Below are 17,906 nucleotides of genomic sequence, written 5' to 3'. Positions count from 1 at the left end.
TACTTTAATATGTTCATCTGGTTTAGGTCTTCTAATATAACTTTTGTTGACCACAGTTGAAACTTTAGCATGTTCCTTTATCCTAACAGGAAAAGGTGGTTTCTCAATATAAGCAGTGGGAACAACTGAATCAACATTATAAAGTATAGTTTCTTCCTTAGCTAGTACCGGTTGTTTAATTCCTTCTTTAATAGGTGGATGCTATTTAAACCACTTCTCTTTAGGGAGATCAACATGAGTAGCAAATGATTCACAAAAGGAGGCTACTATCTCAGAGTCAAGTCCATATTTAGTGCTAAAGTTTTGAAAAGCATCGGTATTCATAAAAGATTTAGCACAATCATACTTAAGCTTAATACCTGACTCTTTACCTTCATCGAGTTCCCAATCTTCAGAGTTGCGTTTAATTCTTTCCAAAAGATCCCACCGGAATTCAATAGTATTCTTAATAAAAGAACCAGTACAAGAAGTATCGAGCATGGATTGATCATCACAAGAAAGTCGAGCATAATTTTTTTGAATAATAATTTCTCTTGAGAGCACATGATTGGGGCATGAATATAACATTGACTTCAGCCTCCCCCAAGCTAGAGCGATACTTTCCCCTTCACGAGGCCAAAAATTATATATGTAATTCCGATCACGGTGAACTAGATGCATAGGATAATTTTTTTGGTGAAACTCCAATTTCGATCGATTCCAGTTCCAAGCTCCAATATCATCGCATAGCCTATACCATGCCAATGCTTTTACCTTCAAATATAAAGGGAAAACCTTCTTCATAACTTCATCTCCAGGTAAATATGCAAGCTTAAACAATCCACATATTTGTTCCACATATATCAAGTGCATATCAAGATGTTCGGTTCCATCTCCTGCATAAGGATTAGCTAGGAGTTGCTATATCATACCCGAAGGAATCTCATATTCAATATTTTCAGAAGGTGCAGTAGGTTGAGGGGTAGCTAACTGTGATTTCGTTCGAGGTGAAGATACCCCGAACAAACCCCTCAAAGGATTGTTCTCCATAGTAACAAGTGACAATAAATTTCAGCACACTATATAAATGTTTCCTTACCAAATTCCACTTACCAAAGGTGCTTCACTCCCCGGCAACGGCACCAGAAAATTGCCTTGATGACCCACAAGTATAGGGGATCAATTGTAGCTCTTTTCATAAGAAAGAGTGTCGAACCTAACGAGGAGCAGAAGGAAATGACAAGTGGTTTTCAGGAAGGTAATGTCTACATGTGCTGAAATTGTAAGTAACAGAATAGTTTGATAGCAAGATATTTTTGTAACGAGAAAGTAATGATAGTAGTAACAAAAGTGCAGCAAGATAGCCCAGTCCTTTTGAGGCAAAGGACATGCCAAAACGATCTCTTATAGTGAGCAAAGCGTTCTTGAGGGTACACGGGAATTTCAACTGGTCACTTTCATCATGTTGGTTCGATTTGTGTTCGCTAGTTTGATAATTTGATATGTGGGTTGATCGGTGCTTAGGTGTTGTTCATACTTGAACAAACCTCCTACTTATGATTAACCCTCCCGCAAGCACCCGCAACTACGGGAAAAGTATTAAGAATAAATTCTAACCATAACATTAAACTTTTGGATCCAATCGCTCACTTTCGGAATAGCGCATAAACTAGGGTTTAAGCTTCTGTCACTCAAGCAACCCATCATCTAATTACTACTCCACAATGCATTCCCTTAGGCCCAAATATGGTGAAGTGTCATGTAGTCTACGTTCACATGACACCATTAAGGGAATCACAACATACATATATCAAAATATCGGACACACATCAAGTTCACATGATTACTTGCAACATGATTTCTCTCGTGACCTCAAGAACAAAAGTAACTACTCACAAATGATAATCATGCTCAAGATCAGAGGGGTATTAAATAGCATATTGGATCTGAACATATAATCTTCCACCAAATAAACCATATAGTAATTAACTACAAGACATAATCAACACTACAGTCACCCACAAGCACCAATCTATAGTTCTGGTAACAAGATTGAACACTAGAGTGGGACTAATGCCCTTTAAATCTTCAAGAGTATATCCAATAGCAACTCGGTGCTTCCTTAGAACTGTCAATAATCTTTCTTCTTCATGTTCTAAAAGGTTAGCACTAATAATAACATGATATATCTTCTTTTCATAAAGATAAGCATATTTCAAAGTGTCCGACAATTGTTTTTATTCAAACACAGTATCACCTTTAGGTGGAGGAGGACCTCCTAGAGTTTCAACAGGCAAATTGTGTTTAAGCAGAGGACGTTGTTCAAATAAAATATCATCTATTTCATTTCTTTCATGCATATGTAAATCATTTTCATGGTCTAGAAAGTATTGTTCTTGTGGATCAGTAGGAGGCACAACAATAGAAGCAAGACCAACTATTTCATCCTTACTAGGCAATTCTTTTTCATGAAGCTTTCTACTAAATTTGGAGAAATTAAATTTGTGAGACTCATCACCAAAACTAACACCGACAATTTGTTTCTCACAATCTATTTTAGCATTAACAGTGTTTAAGAAAGGTCTACCAAAGATAATGGGACAAAAGTCATCTTGTGGGGAACCAAGAAATATAAAGTCAGTAGGGTATTTTATTTTCCCACACAAGACTTCAACATCTCTAACAATTCCAATTGGTGATATAGTGTCTCCATTAGCAAGTTTAATAGTAACATCTATGTCTTCTATCTCTGCAGGTGCTATGTCATTCATAATTTCTTGGTATGAGGAGTAGGGAATAGCACTCACACTAGCACCTATGTCACATAAACCATGATAACAGTGATCCCCTATTTTAACTGAGACAATGGGCATTGCCAACAACAGGTCTGTGTTTATCCTTTTTATCAGGTTTCGCAAGTCTAGCAGCTTCTTCACAGAAGTAAATAACATGCCCATCTACATTTTCTTCCAAGAGATCCTTAACCATAGCAATACCAGGTTCTACTTTAATATGTTCATCTGGTTTAGGTCTTCTAATATAACTTTTGTTGACCACAGTTGAAACTTTAGCATGTTCCTTTATCCTAACAGGAAAAGGTGGTTTCTCAATATAAGCAGTGGGAACAACTGGATCAACATTATAAAGTATAGTTTCTTCCTTAGCTAGTATCGGTTCTTTAATTCCTTCTTTAATAGGTGGATGCTATTTAAACCACTTCTCTTTAGGGTGATCACCATGAGTAGTAAATGATTCACAAAAGGAGGCTACTATCTCAGAGTCAAGTCCATATTTAGTGCTAAAGTTTTGAAAAGCATTGGTATTCATAAAAGATTTAACACAATCATACTTAAGCTTAATACCCGGCTCTTTACCTTCATCGAGTTCCCAATCTTCAGAGTTGCGTTTAATTCTTTCCAAAAGATCCCACCGGAATTCAATGGTCTTCTTAATAAAAGAACCAGTACAAGAAGTATCGAGCATGGATTGATCATCACAAGAAAGCCAAGCATAATTTTTTTGAATAATAATTTCTCTTGAGAGCACATGATTGGGGCATGAATATAACATTGAATTAAGCCTCCCCCAAGCTAGATAGATACTTTCCCCTTCACGAGGCCAAAAATTATATATGTAATTCCGATCACAGTGAACTAGATGCATAGGATATTTTTTTGGTGAAACTCCAGTTTCAATCGATTCCAGTTCCAAGCTCCAATATCATCGCATAGCCTATACCATGCCAATGCTTTTCCCTTCAAATATAAAGGGAAAACCTTCTCCATAACTTCATCTCCAGGTAAGCATGCAAGCTTAAACAATCCACATATTTGTTCCACATATATCAAGTTCATATCAGGATGTTCGGTTCCATCTCCTGCATAAGGATTAGCTAGCAGTTGTTATATTATACCCGAAGGAACTTCATATTGAATATTTTCAGAAGGTGCAGTAGGTTGAGGGGTAGCTAACTGTGATTTTGTTCGAGGTGAAGATACCCCGAACAAACCCCTCAAAGGATTATTCTCCATAGTAACAAGTGACAATAAATTTCAGCACACTATATAAATGTTTCCTTACCAAATTCCACTTACCAAAGGCGCCAGAAAATAGCCTTGATGAACCACAAGTATAGGGGATCAATTGTAGCTCTTTTCATAAGAAAGAGTGTTGAACCCAACGAGGAGGAGAAGGAAATGACAAGTGGTTTTCAGGAAGGTAATGTCTACAAGTGCTGAAATCGTAAGTAACAGAATAGTTTGATAGCAAGATATTTTTGTAACGAGAAAGTAATGATATAGTAACAAAAGTGCAGAAAGATAGCTCAATCCTTTTGAGGCAAAGGACAGGCCAAAACGGTCTCTTATAGTGAGCAAAGCGTTCTTGAGGGTACACGGGAATTTCAACTAGTCACTTTCATCATGTTGGTTCGATTTGTGTTCGCTAGTTTGATAATTTGATATGTGGGTTGATCGGTGCTTAGGTGTTGTTCATACTTGAACAAACCTACTACTTATGATTAACCCTCCCGCAAGAATCCGCAACTACGGGAAAAGTATTAAGAATAAATTCTAACCATAGCATTAAACGTTTGAATCCAATCGGTCCCTTACGGAATAGCACATAAACTGGGGTTTAAGCTTCTGTCACTCCCGCAACCCATCATCTAATTACTACTCCAGAATGCATTCCCTTAGGACCAAAGATGGTGAAGTTTCATGTAGTCGACATTCACATGGCACCACTAAGGGAATCACAACATACATACTATCAAAATATCGAACACACATCAAGTTCACATGATTACTTGCAACATGATTTCTCCCATGACCTCAAGAACAAAAGTAACTACTCACAAATGATAATTATGCTAAGATCAGAGGGGTATTAAATAGCATATTGGATCTGAACATATAATCTTCCACCAAATAAACCATATAGTAATCAACTACAAGATGTAATCAACACTACTAGTCACGCACAAGCACCAATCTATAGTTCCGGTTAAAAGATTGAACACTAGAGATTAACTAGGGTTTGAGATGAGATGGTGCTGTTGAAGATGTTGATGAAGATAGCCCTCCCCAAGATGGGAGATTTGTTGGTGATGATGATGATGATGATTTCCCCCTCCGGAAGTGAAGTTCAACCGGCGGAATCGCTTCGCCGATGGGCAAAAGTGCTCCTGCCCAAGTTCCGCCTCGAGATGGCGGCACCCCGTCCCGAAAGTCCTCTCTTTATTTTTCTAGGTCGAAATGACTTATATACTAGAAGATGGGCACCAGAGGCGGGCCTGGGTGAGCACAACCCACCAGGGCGCGCTTGGGCTCCCTAGCGCGCCCAGGTGGGTTGTGCCAACCTGGTGGGCCCCCTCTAGTAGTTATTGGCTCCAATATTCCTCAAATGTTTCATAAAAAATCTCCGTGAAGTTTTAGCTTGTTTGGAGTTGTGCAGAATAGGTGGCCTGACGTAGCTTTTCCAGGTCCAGATTTCCAGCTGTCGGAATTCTCCCTCTTTGTGTATACCTTGCATATTATGAGAGAGAAGGCATTAGAATTACTCCAAAAAACATTATTATGCATAGAAACATCATAAATAACAGTAGGAAAACATGATGCAAAATGGACGTATCAGTCTACATCATTCTCGAACCCGTAGGGTCCACACGCTTAACGTTCGTTGACAATATAATATTATATGAGTTATGTGAGTTGATGACTGAATGTTGTTTGGAGTCCCGGATGCGATCATAGACATGACGAGGAGCTCTGAAATGGTCCGCAGGTAAAGATTGATATATAGGACGATGTAATTTAGTCACCGGAAAGGTTTCAGAGTGTAGCGGGTAGTCATCGGATCACCGGAAAGGGTTCCAGGAGGCCCAGTGAGGTTATTGGGCCATATGGGCAAAAAGAGGGGAGCACACCAGCCCACAAGGGGCTGGCGCGCCCCACCTCTTGGACACCGGCCCTATGGAAGGAAAAGGAGGAGGGATAGCCCCTCCTTCCTTCCCTCCACCTAAGAGAAAGGAAAGGGGGGGCGTCACCCCCTCCTGCCTCCCCCCCCCCACGCGCCCAAGAAGGAAGGGGGCCGCTAGGGTAGGGGCCAAGGGTGGCCGCCGGCCCCCTTGGGGTTGCCCTAGGCTGCCTCCCCTCCTCCCCCCCCCCTCTCTCTAGTTCATCCTCGGTCATATTTTCGTAGTGCTCGGCGAAGCCCTGAGGAGATAGTTCCATCAGCACTGTCACCACGCTATCGTGCTACTGGAACTCATCTACTACTTCGCTTGTCTTGCTGGATCAAGAAGGCGAGGACATCATCGGGCTGAATGTGTGTTGAACGTAGAGGTGTCGTACGTTCGGTACTTGATCGGGCGGATCGTGAAGGTGTATGACTAGATCAACCGCATTGATAAACACTTCCACTGAATTGTCTACATGAGTACGTAGACACACTCTCACCTCTCATAGCTATTCATCTCCATGGATAGATCTTGCATGTGCGTAGAATTTTTTTGTTTTCCATGCAACGTTCCCCAACATCCCTCATTGAAGCTCCACACTCCCTTCGCCAGTGCCAAACAACATGGGCCAACGATGATGAGACATGAATGACTTATTCCTAGTTCCTGATGGCACCTCACCTTACCACCACCAGCTAGACACTTAGACTTCTAATTAAAGCTAGAGTGATGAGAGACTATAGAGACAACATAGACTGCACCATCTCGTTGGCGCCAGAAGGCACCTGGAGATGATGGGAACTGATGGCAAAGGGTCCCTTAGGAGGTAATCCTGGTGTTTCTTTTTATTAGGAGGAGGCGGCAGTTGCTAACCCGGTAGGAAATATCTCCTTATCTATGCAACCATAACTTCAAAATCTTTAACTAATGCATTGAAGTTTGGCACATAATTTGCGTATGTCATAAGGTCCTTTATGTTTTCTACGGTCAATAATATATATCATTTTCTATTATTGGCCCTTTCCTTTCATTGTCTACATTTGTATGAGGCTCTATTTTTTTCCTTTTGTTGCTTCACTTAATTTTTTTTTATGAACTATGATTTCATTTCTCTAGCATAGTACAAAAATAGTTGTGCATGAGTGTGAGTTTTCCTGTGCAAGCCTCTCATTAGACTTCACTTCCAGAAGAATGGCCCGAAGCCGCCAAAGCCACAACAAATCATTATTGGACGACTATATCTCTTAATTCAAGCAGGGTCTTGTTTTCCTTAGATTTTGGTTCCTTGGCAGCAATATCAGTGGGATGGTGATGATGATGACACATTGAAATAAGATCTCTTGGGAGTCTTCATACCTTGAGGACGTTCGATCTGACGCCAAAACATGGCAGTGCGGGTAGGTGTTGTCAGATCTGTTAGCTCTTGTCAGATCTTGACAATTGGTGTGTCAATCAAAGAAAGCAGATGGTTGGATCTTGGTGCGTGAGTTCGACATCTTCCATTTGTTTGGTCGCATGGTGTGATTTCTCCAACCCTCTCGACTGATGATAAACGATTGTAAGCCCGTATTCCATGGGGTGATGCCCTAGTCTATATTCCTTTAGCGATACATCTCGTTTCAAGTGATGAGTGAGTATTGTGATCTCCAAAGCCTCAGTGCAATTTTCAATATTCGGCAAGCGGCGTACAACCGAAGAAAGAAGATGACAAACATGAATTTCAATGTAATTTTATTTTTACTAGTCATCCTGTATTCGGTTGTCTTTCCATTGTACTCCTTCCCAAAAATATAAAGCGCGCTTGACTCTGTACTGTGTTTGATGCATGATTTTTACCATCAATATATACCGAATTTACTACATGGATTGAATATGTAAAAATGTATCATCTTATCATTTTGTTAAGTTTGCGTTGTTACCACGTATTCGACGTAGTATATCGTCTTAGTTATGTTGCAAAGTAATTTTGTTTTATATGTCTTCACACTAATTCTATAGTCATGGAATGAATGAAAATCACACTCAAAATTATGCGATGAAGATTAGAAAAACCTAGCATGCCTTATATTTTAGAGAGGAAGTACTACAACTGTTTTCTGAGTGCAACATTTTAGTAACCGGCCTCGATGGAGCCCACAATTAAAAAAACAAAATTCAAACTTTCCAATTAAAAAAACTGCAGAAAAAGATGCAAATATATAAGGATGAAATGTATATGTGTATAAAAATTCAGGATGAAATACGTTGAAATGCGACCTATACAAAAAGTAAGTAAATTCATGGACTTTGAGAATGAATAATATCATGTGCGAAAAAGCCCTAGGGTTTTTTTTTTGCACAGTTCTCATTTCAACGTATTTCGTTCTGAAAATTTATACACAAGTACATTATGCCTGCATGGATATCTATACTTTTTTTATAACTTTTGAAACTTAGAATTGTGAATTTTCGCTGTTTTCTATCTAAGATACACACTGGGTGTCTTTTCTCAAAGAAAATACAATAAAGCACCTGACACGTAGTTTGTGACAAATTCAGGGATAAAAACATACTTAACCTCTAGAACTGTATGTTTCCCTAGATTTTTTTTTCGCGAATTTGTGGAATTCCATTGGAATTTACAGATATCACCTGAGGAAAAGAAAAAGTACATCGAATCTAACAGTGCAGAGTATACGTGGAGTATGTGTCGTTAATTGACCAAAATATTCACACGCAGAAAAAGGTAGATGCGAATGCATGCATACGATCGAGGGTGTCCACATATTGGTGTGTATCTCTGTCGACTGGTCGACTACTCGACTGTCCAGTTGCACATATTATTATGGTTCAGATCGTTTGATAGGAAAAGAGTAAGAACACCACGTAGCAATTCTTATCCCCAATGTTATCCGGCTTCATTATGTCATTCACTCGTTTATTATTCCCAACGTTCGAGAGTATTCATATGTGTACACAGGCATGAATGCACATATATATACCTACACGCCTACATTCATCGGCTGTAGGAGTCCAACGTAGCAAGCTAGATACCACGGAGTTTGTTTAGTTTTTCCATGTGACCAGGATGTATGCAAAAGGGCGAATATGAGCCGATAATTCAATTCGGAGCCCGGCTTATCTACACCTGATGAACAATAAAACAGAAAAAAAAAAGCAAAGAAAATAAAAAAAAACTCTGACTTTTTTGACATCCAAGATGCTCAAATGCTTCATATGCCCGTGGAAAAAAAATCAAGGTGTTTAGACATGCATCGTGGCAAAAGAGACAAAAATCAGGTTCAAATAGTGTTGTTCAAAATCCCGCAAAAAAATAGTGTTGTTTTCAAAAGTTTCTCACACACCCAAAAATTGTTTTTTTTGCCAGGAGCTCCTCCAATGTCCAAACTTCCCCAGATTTCTCATGGCACCACGCACTTGAGCATCCTGCACCGTAAAAAAAACAATTTTTTTTCTAAAACGATTTTACTGTCGACAGCCGGGCTGCAGAATAGCACCTACAGATATTTATGGCTTATATTGTATCGAGGAGAAAAGAAAACTACGGCACATCCCTTGATGAAGAAGATCTCAACAGGTAGTAGTACGTTCTGCCTATTTTGATTGTTCAAATTCGTACTTTAACTAGGAATAATTACTCTATTTAAGACCCAGCTCAATTGTTACTTTTTCATCAAGCGTTTTCATTCCTTTACTTCGACGGCTAGGACAAATTCTGCCCTCCAGACTTTGTCGATGATCCCCGGGATTTGCCTCTCTCTGTCTATCACTCTAGTGGCCGGCGGCGAAGGGCAATCCTGGTGCCTTTGCTCCGGCTAGTAACTTAGGTTAAGGTTTTTTAGTCCTTGGAGGTGCAACACTCGCTCAGATGGCAACACTTCAATTTTGTCTTTCGGGCTCTGATCCTCCTTGAGGTTGTCCATCTGTACATAGTCGATGGAGCTTAGACGTATATTCCTCTCATGTCCTTGGGGTGGCGACGTTAGGATTTTTCATCATGCATGTGCGAGAGCGAGATTTTGGTCAACTGATTCAGATCTATTCAACAGTTCAATAACGATGACTTTGGCTCCATGGCGCTGGTCATTAGAGGCATGTGCATGTAGACTTCTTAGTTGTCATCGAGACATGGTTTAAACCACTGTGCCACAGCTATGACCTATTCCAATTTCCAAGGATCCGCTTCTCGAATGCATAAAACATAGTATATGTGGGGTAGCAGGGGCACACAACAACCTCACTGTAGACGAGGAAAAGCTGATAAATAACAAAGAGGCGCACACGTGTGGCAGGGGAGGACTACGGCTATAAACCCGACTATAACCACCCTGTTTAATCCCCCCCCCCCTTCCCTTTTAAAAGTATCTTTCAAAGTTTATTTGATCAGCTCGGCATGTATAGTTTTGACTTTATAAATTGAAAGAAAACAGACCCTTCACGGTCACCACGCATATATTTGTGTTATCTTCTTTTCTTTCTTTCCTTTGAGCCAAAGATAACTCTCGCGATACAAATTCTTTCACAACACACGTGGGTATCGACCAGAGGCTCGGATTCAATCCCCCACCTGAGTATAGGTCTGAATAGTTTATTCGGCGTCTTGGATATTGAATTATATGAATTAGTTTCAACAATGATTTTGGTCAATAGTTGGGTTGCCCGGTTTTTGTGCTTACCTCTTACGTTTCTGCTTTGTTCAGTTAAGAGTCTAAAGGGAGAACCACTACGATTGCTTCCAGCTCAAATGGTAAAGAGCCTCAGTGGAGAAAGATGAAAACAGACTGTCTTAGTAAGAGTAAACTGGTCGGTAATTCGACAACAGTGTCAGACCATGGATCGATAGAGATCTTTGATGTGAAACGATGGGCTTTTTCTAAAACAAGCCAAAGTGGTTAAATGTTTATACCTTGGCGGCAGCCAAACACTTTGCAGACTGGGGGCTAGTTACTCGCCCCCACCACCAAGCTCCTATGACCAAGTGAAAGTTACGCAACCATCATACACTACTGCAGGATGCTGCTAACGCGACACTACAATTAGAGACCCTTCAACGAAACTATGTGTGATGCATCAATCACAAACAGTGATGTAAAATAACTGTAAAAAAATGATACGACGTTTGCAATGGCGGAGACATCAAACACGATCCAGATTGTAGTAGCGCGTGCGATGCATGGCATACAGTTAATTCATAAGAACTATTAGCGATGAGCCAGAACAACAGAAACGGGCAGACATATCAAGGTGTGTGTGATATACGGCATATAGTTCACTCCGGATGAACTGTTTGCGATTAGGGAACGCAATAGAAACGGTCAGCGAGATCAAGGTGTGTGCAATATACGACATACCGTTCACTCAGATGAACTATTTTCGATTAGGCAACACAACAGAAACAGTTCAACTTAATAAGATGTGCGTGATATCCGGTGATAATCCCCAAGTGCAGGGAATCATCGTAGAAATTCCCAAAGGTGGAAGTGATAAGTATGGAGTGTCGAACCCACAAGGAGCTAAAGGTAAGATCAATATTCTCTCAAGCCCTATCTTCCACTAATACGACTCTACGTGCACCGAACGTTTGCTTCAAACTAGAAACAAGAAATAAAACTATGTTGTGGGTATAAAGAGGATAACTTTGCATAATATCGGAGAGCTAAAATATGAAAGTAGGTGCTGTTATCATAAAGTTAGAATATATTACTAAATATTATAAATAGCGAGTGTGGAATAATGTTGGATCGGTGTGCGGAATTGTCCTAGGCAATTGTTAACAAGACCGGTAGTCGTCATTGCAATTTCATATGAGGGAGAGGCATAAGCTAACATACTTTCTCTATTTGGATCATATGCACTTATGATTGGAACTCTAGCAAGCGTCCGCAACTACTAAAGATCATTAAGGTAAAACCCAACCATAGCATTAAAGCATCAAGTCCTCTTTATTCCCATACACAACAACCCCCTTACTCGGGTTTGTGTTTCAGTCACTCACCAACCCACTATAAGAGAATCATGAACGTATTGCAACACCCTACAGCGGGAATCCCTCACGCTTGCGCGACACGGAGGGCACCATAGGACATCACTAAGATAAAACATACAACTCGTACCAATCTAGACCATCAATCAACCCAAGGACAAAATATATCTACTCATAACATCATAGGATGGCAACACATCATTGAATATATACGGCATAAAGCACCATGTTCAAGTAGGGATTACAGCAGGGTGCGGGAGAGTGGACCGCGTAAAAGAGATGAGGATGGTGATGATGATGGTGATGTTGATGAAGACGATCACCGCGGCGATGATTCCCCTCCCGATGGCACTTTGGTGCCACCAAGAGTGAGGTGGAGAGGTTCTCCCCCTTGTGCTTCCTCCTCCATGGCTTTCCCCTCTGGTCCCTAGCCTTCATAGCGATGATGGCCCCTCCAAGATGCTCCTCCATGGCCTCCGGTGATGATGGCCCCCTCCGCCAGGGTGCCAGAGAGGGCCTAGATTGATTTCTCGTGGTTACAGAGGCTTGCGGCGGCGAAACTTCCGATCTAGGTTATTTCCCGAAGGTTTCTGTATTTATAGGAATTTTTGTCGTAGGTTTCACGTCAGGGGGGGTCTCCGGGCTGTCCACGAGATAGGGGGGCGCGCCCTAGTGGGGTGGGCGTGCCCCCACTCTCGTGGGAAGCCCGGGACTCTTCTGGCCCAACTCCGATGCTCCGTGGTCTTCTTTTGGTCCATAAAAAATCATCAAAAATTGGCACGTCAATTGGACTCCGTTTGGTATTCCTTTTCTGTAGAACTCAAAAACAAGGAGAAAACAGAAACTGGCATTGGGCTCTAGGTTAATAGGTTAGTCCCACAAATCATATAAAATGACATATAAATGCATATAAAACATCATAGATGGATAATATAATAGCATGAATACTTCATAAATTATAGATACGTTGGAGACGTATCAGCATCCCCAAGCTTAATTCCTACTCGTCCTCGAGTAGGTAAATGATAAAAGAAATAATTTATGAAGTGTGAATGCTAGCAGGTGCACAAGTTTGATCAATTATAATTTCAATCACCTTTTCTAGCATCAATATGTGTCATAATAGTAGCTTATCTCATAAAACTTTTCATGATCAAGTAACAATCTATTCACAATGTCAAGTATGGTTCAGAAACTTCATTGAGAACTAACAAACTATAATCTCAGTCATTGAAGTAATTGCAATTTATCATAACATCAAAAAGAGTCAAGAATAGAGCTTTTCAGCAAGTCCACATACTCAACTATCATATAGTCTTCTATAGTTGTTAACACTCACGCAATACTTGTGGTTATGGAGTTTTAGCCGGACACTGAGAAAGATAGGGGCTTATTGTGTTGCCTCCCAACGTATTCACCTTTAGGTGATGTCAACAATAATAGCCCATGCTAACTTACATCCAATTGGATATATATATATATATATATATATATATATATATATATCATGATCTTTCAAACACGAGGAGCTTGCCAAAGGATAAAATGAAAAAGGGAAAGGTGAGGATCACCTTGACTCAAGCATAAAGTAAAAGATAGGCCCTTCGCAGAGGGAAGCAGATGTTGTCATGTGCGTTTAGGGTTGGATGCATAAAATCTTAATGAAAAAGAATGTCACTTTATATTGTCCCTTATATGTGGACCTTTATTATGCAGTTCGTCGCTTTTATTGCTTCCACAACAAGATCGTACAAAGCTTATTTTCTCTGCACTAATAAGTCATACATATTTAGATAGCAATTTTTATTGCCTGCAACATGACAACTTACTTGAAGTATCTTACTCAATCCATAGGTAAGTATGGTGGACTCTCATGGCAAAACTGGGTTTAAGGATATTTGGAAGCACAAGTAGTATCTCTACTTGGTGCAAGGAATTTGGCTAGCATGACGGGGAAAGGCAAGCTTAACATGTTTGGAAGGTCAATGACAATATACTTTAACTGAGATGTGAGAAAACATAAACCATTACGTTGTCTTCCTTGTCCAACATCAACTCTTTTAGCATGTCATACTTAATGAGTGCTTCACAATCATAAAAGATGTCCAAGATAATATATTTGTATGTGAACCTCTCTTTCCTTATTACTTCCTATTAATTGCAATGATGACCAAAACTATGTTTGGCAACTCTCAACAACTTTTATGCCTCATACTCTTTATATGTGAAGTCATTACTATCCATGTTATAAGCATATGAAACATATATAAATTCAGATTTATGACATTCAATTCATTCCCCCATTTACTCATAGGATATACATGAAGCACATGAGTAAATGACAAACTACTCCAAAAGATATGAGTGAAGGACACTGAGTAGTCAAATAATTAACTAGCCATGGGAGGGTTCCTTTTTTATTCAATATTTCAGATCCAATGACTTTATTCAAACAACAAGTAAAATTGAAAATACGCTCCAAGCAAAACACATATCATGTGACGAATAAAAATATAGCTCCGAGTAAGGTATACCGATAGTTTTGAAGACGAAAGAGGGGATGCCTTCCGGGGCATCCCCAAGCTTAGGCGCTTGAGTCTTCCTTGAATATTACCTTGGGGTGCCTTGGGCATCCCCAAGCTTAGGGTCTTCCCACTCCTTATTCTCCTCCTATCGATATCTCACCCAAAACTTGAAAACTTCAACCACACAAAACTTAATGGAACTTCGTGAGATAGGTTAGTATGATAAAGAGTAAACCATTCACTTTGGTGCTGTAAAAGACAAGGTTCATAATTTTTTTCACACAATGCCTACTGTACCATATCATTTCTACAATTTATATTGCGAAATATAAGCCATAGAAACTAGAAAACAAGCAAACTATGCGATGAAAACAGAATCTGTTAGAAACAGAACAATCTGTAATTATCTGAACAACAACCATACTTATGCTACTCCAACAATTATGAAATAAATTGGTGGACGTGAGGAATTTGTCTATTAGTCTTCTTCAAAAAGAATCACCTCAAAAGCACTGTTCTGTTAAAAATGGCAGCTAATTTCATGAGCGCAAAGTTTCAGTTTTTTACAGCAAGATCACATTAACTTTCACCCAAATCTTCCCAAAGGTCTTACTTGGCACTTTATTGAAACAAAAGCTATAAAACATGATTACTGCAGTAGCTTAATCATGTAGACACACAAAAATAGTAAGGGCAAATATTGGGTTGTCTCCCAACAAGCGCTTTTCTTTAATGCCTTTTAGCTAGGCATGACGATTTCAATGATGCTCGCATAAAAGAAAAGAGTTGAAACACAAAGGGAGCATCATGAAGAACATGACTACAAAATTTAAATCTAACTCACTTCCTATGCCTAGGGATTTTGTGAGCACACAATTTATAGGAACAAAAGTCAACTAGCATAGGAAGGCAAAACAAGTATAACTTCAAAACTTTAAACACATAGAGAGGAGACTTGATATTATTGCAACTCCTACAAGCACATATTCCTCTCTCATAATAATTTTTAGTAGCATCATGGATAGCAACTTTGTTCTCATACTCAATTGGAACCTCTTCCGAAATAGTGGAATACTAACTAAAGTTGACACTCTTCCAAATCCACTTTCATAAATATCGTACGAAGATTCAACACCCTCCAAGATAGTGGGATCACTAATTCCTAGAGTCGACACTCTTCCAAACCCACTTTAAATTATAGTATTATTCATACTCCAAAAGATATAAGTGAAGTTCCTGGAGCATTCTACAATTAATATAGACTAGCCAATATCCAAGCTCAAAATATATAAGTGAAGGCACAGAAGCATTCTATAAAACCATACTCAAACGATTTAAGTGAAGCACAAAGAGCAATTCTATAAGATCATACTTAAAAGATATAAGTGAAGCACATGAAGTATTCTATAAATCAATGAAGAGCTATCTCATACTAGCATGATTCTTAAAGAAAAATAAAAACACAAAGGACACAAATCATGTGAACAAAACAAAAACCGAGGTATACCGATATTTGTTGAAGAAGAAAGATGGGATGCCAACCGGGGCATCCCCAAGCTTAGATGCTTGAGTATCCTTTGAAATATTTACTTGGGGTGCCTTGGGCATCCCCAAGCTTGAACTCTTGTCTCTCTTTATTCTTCTCACATCGGTAACTCCTCGTTCTTCAAACACTTCATTCACAAAAACTTAAACAAAAACTTGTGAGATCCGTTAGTGTAATAAAGCAAACTACCACTTTAAGGTACTGTAATTAACTCATTTTTGTTTATATTGGTGTTAAACCTACTGTATTCCAACTTCTCTATGGTTCATACCCTTACATACTAGCCATAGATGCATCAAAATAAGCAAACAACACACTAAAAACAGAATCTATCAAGAACAGGACAGTCTGTAGTAATCTAGAAGTTTAGTAAACTTCTGTAACTCCAAAAATTATGAAATAAATTTGAAAATTTGAAAAATTTGTACAGAAGTAATGTGCAAAAAGTTTCAGACCCATTTGACTTTCCAGTAAAAAAATGTAAATTCATGCACTATAGCCAAAGTTTCTGTTTTTGTTCTGCACATAGTAAGCAAGCAATCTTATCATACTAAAACCAAAGCTTGGCACATTATTTTTATAATACAGTGGATATATACAAGGGGATAATTATTTACAGAGAAACTCCCACGAAAAATTCTACATTATTTTTGTGAGCATGAACACAAGTGCTCAAGGTCGACCCTCACTTCTTCAATGCATAACTTTGCAATCACTTCTCTTTTTCAAAAACTTTTTAGGCATGAGAGGCAAGTAATAATATATTTTTTTGTATTTTCATTTTTTTATGTTTCACCCACAACTAAACAGAAACAAAAAGGAAAAACAAAATCTACTTAGTGAAGAAAGCAAACAAGCACACACGAGAATATCAACCCCACGCTATTGCTCCCCGGCAATGGCGCCAAAAAATAGCTTGATATTCCCCAAGTGCAGGGAATCATCATAGCAATTCCCAAAGGTGGAAGTGATAAGTATGGAGTGTCGAACCCACAAGGAGCTAAAGATAAGATTAATATTCTCTCAAGCCCTATCTACCACTGATACGACTGTACGTGCACCGAACGTTTGCTTCCAACTAGAAACAAGAAATAAAACTGTGTTGTGGGTATAAAGAGGATAACTTTGCATGATATCGGAGAGCTAAAATATGAAAGTAGGTGCTTATCATAAAGTTAGAATATATTACTAAATATTATAAATAGCGAGTGTGGAATAATGGTGGATCGGTGTGCAGAATTGTCCTAGGCAATTGGTAACAAGACCGGTAGTCGTCATTGCAATTTCATATGAGGGAGAGGCATAAGCTAACATATTTTCTCTACTTGGATCATATGCACTTATGATTGGAACTCTAGCAAGCATCCGCAACTACTAAAGATCATTAAGGTAAAACCCAACCATAGCATTAAAGCATCAAGTCCTCTTTATTCCCATACGCAACAACCCCCTTACTCGGGTTTGTGTTTCAGTCACTCACCAACCCACTATAAGCGAATCATGAACGTATTGCAACACCCTACAGCGGGAATCCCTCACGCTTGCGCGACACGGAGGGCACCATAGGACAGCACCAAGATAAAACATACAACTCGTACCAATCTAGACCATCAATCAACCCAAGGACAAAAGATATCTACTCAAAACATTATAGGATGGCAACACATCATTGAATCATAATATGCGGCGTAAAGCACCATGTTCAAGTAGGGATTACAGCAGGGTGCGGGAGAGTGGACCGCGTAAAAGAGATGAGGATGGTGATGATGATGGTGATGTTGATGAAGACGATCACCGCGGCGATGATTCCCCTCCCGATGGCACTCCGGTGCCACCAAGAGAGAGGAGGAGAGGTTCTCCCCCTTGTGCTTCCTCCTCCATGGCTTTCCCCCTCTGGTCCTTGGCCTTCATAGC

The sequence above is a fragment of the Triticum aestivum genome, chromosome 7B (assembly GCF_018294505.1).
Source record: "Triticum aestivum cultivar Chinese Spring chromosome 7B, IWGSC CS RefSeq v2.1, whole genome shotgun sequence".
Classification (NCBI taxonomy): Eukaryota; Viridiplantae; Streptophyta; class Magnoliopsida; order Poales; family Poaceae; genus Triticum; species Triticum aestivum.
Note: the sequence above shows the minus strand (reverse complement) of the source record.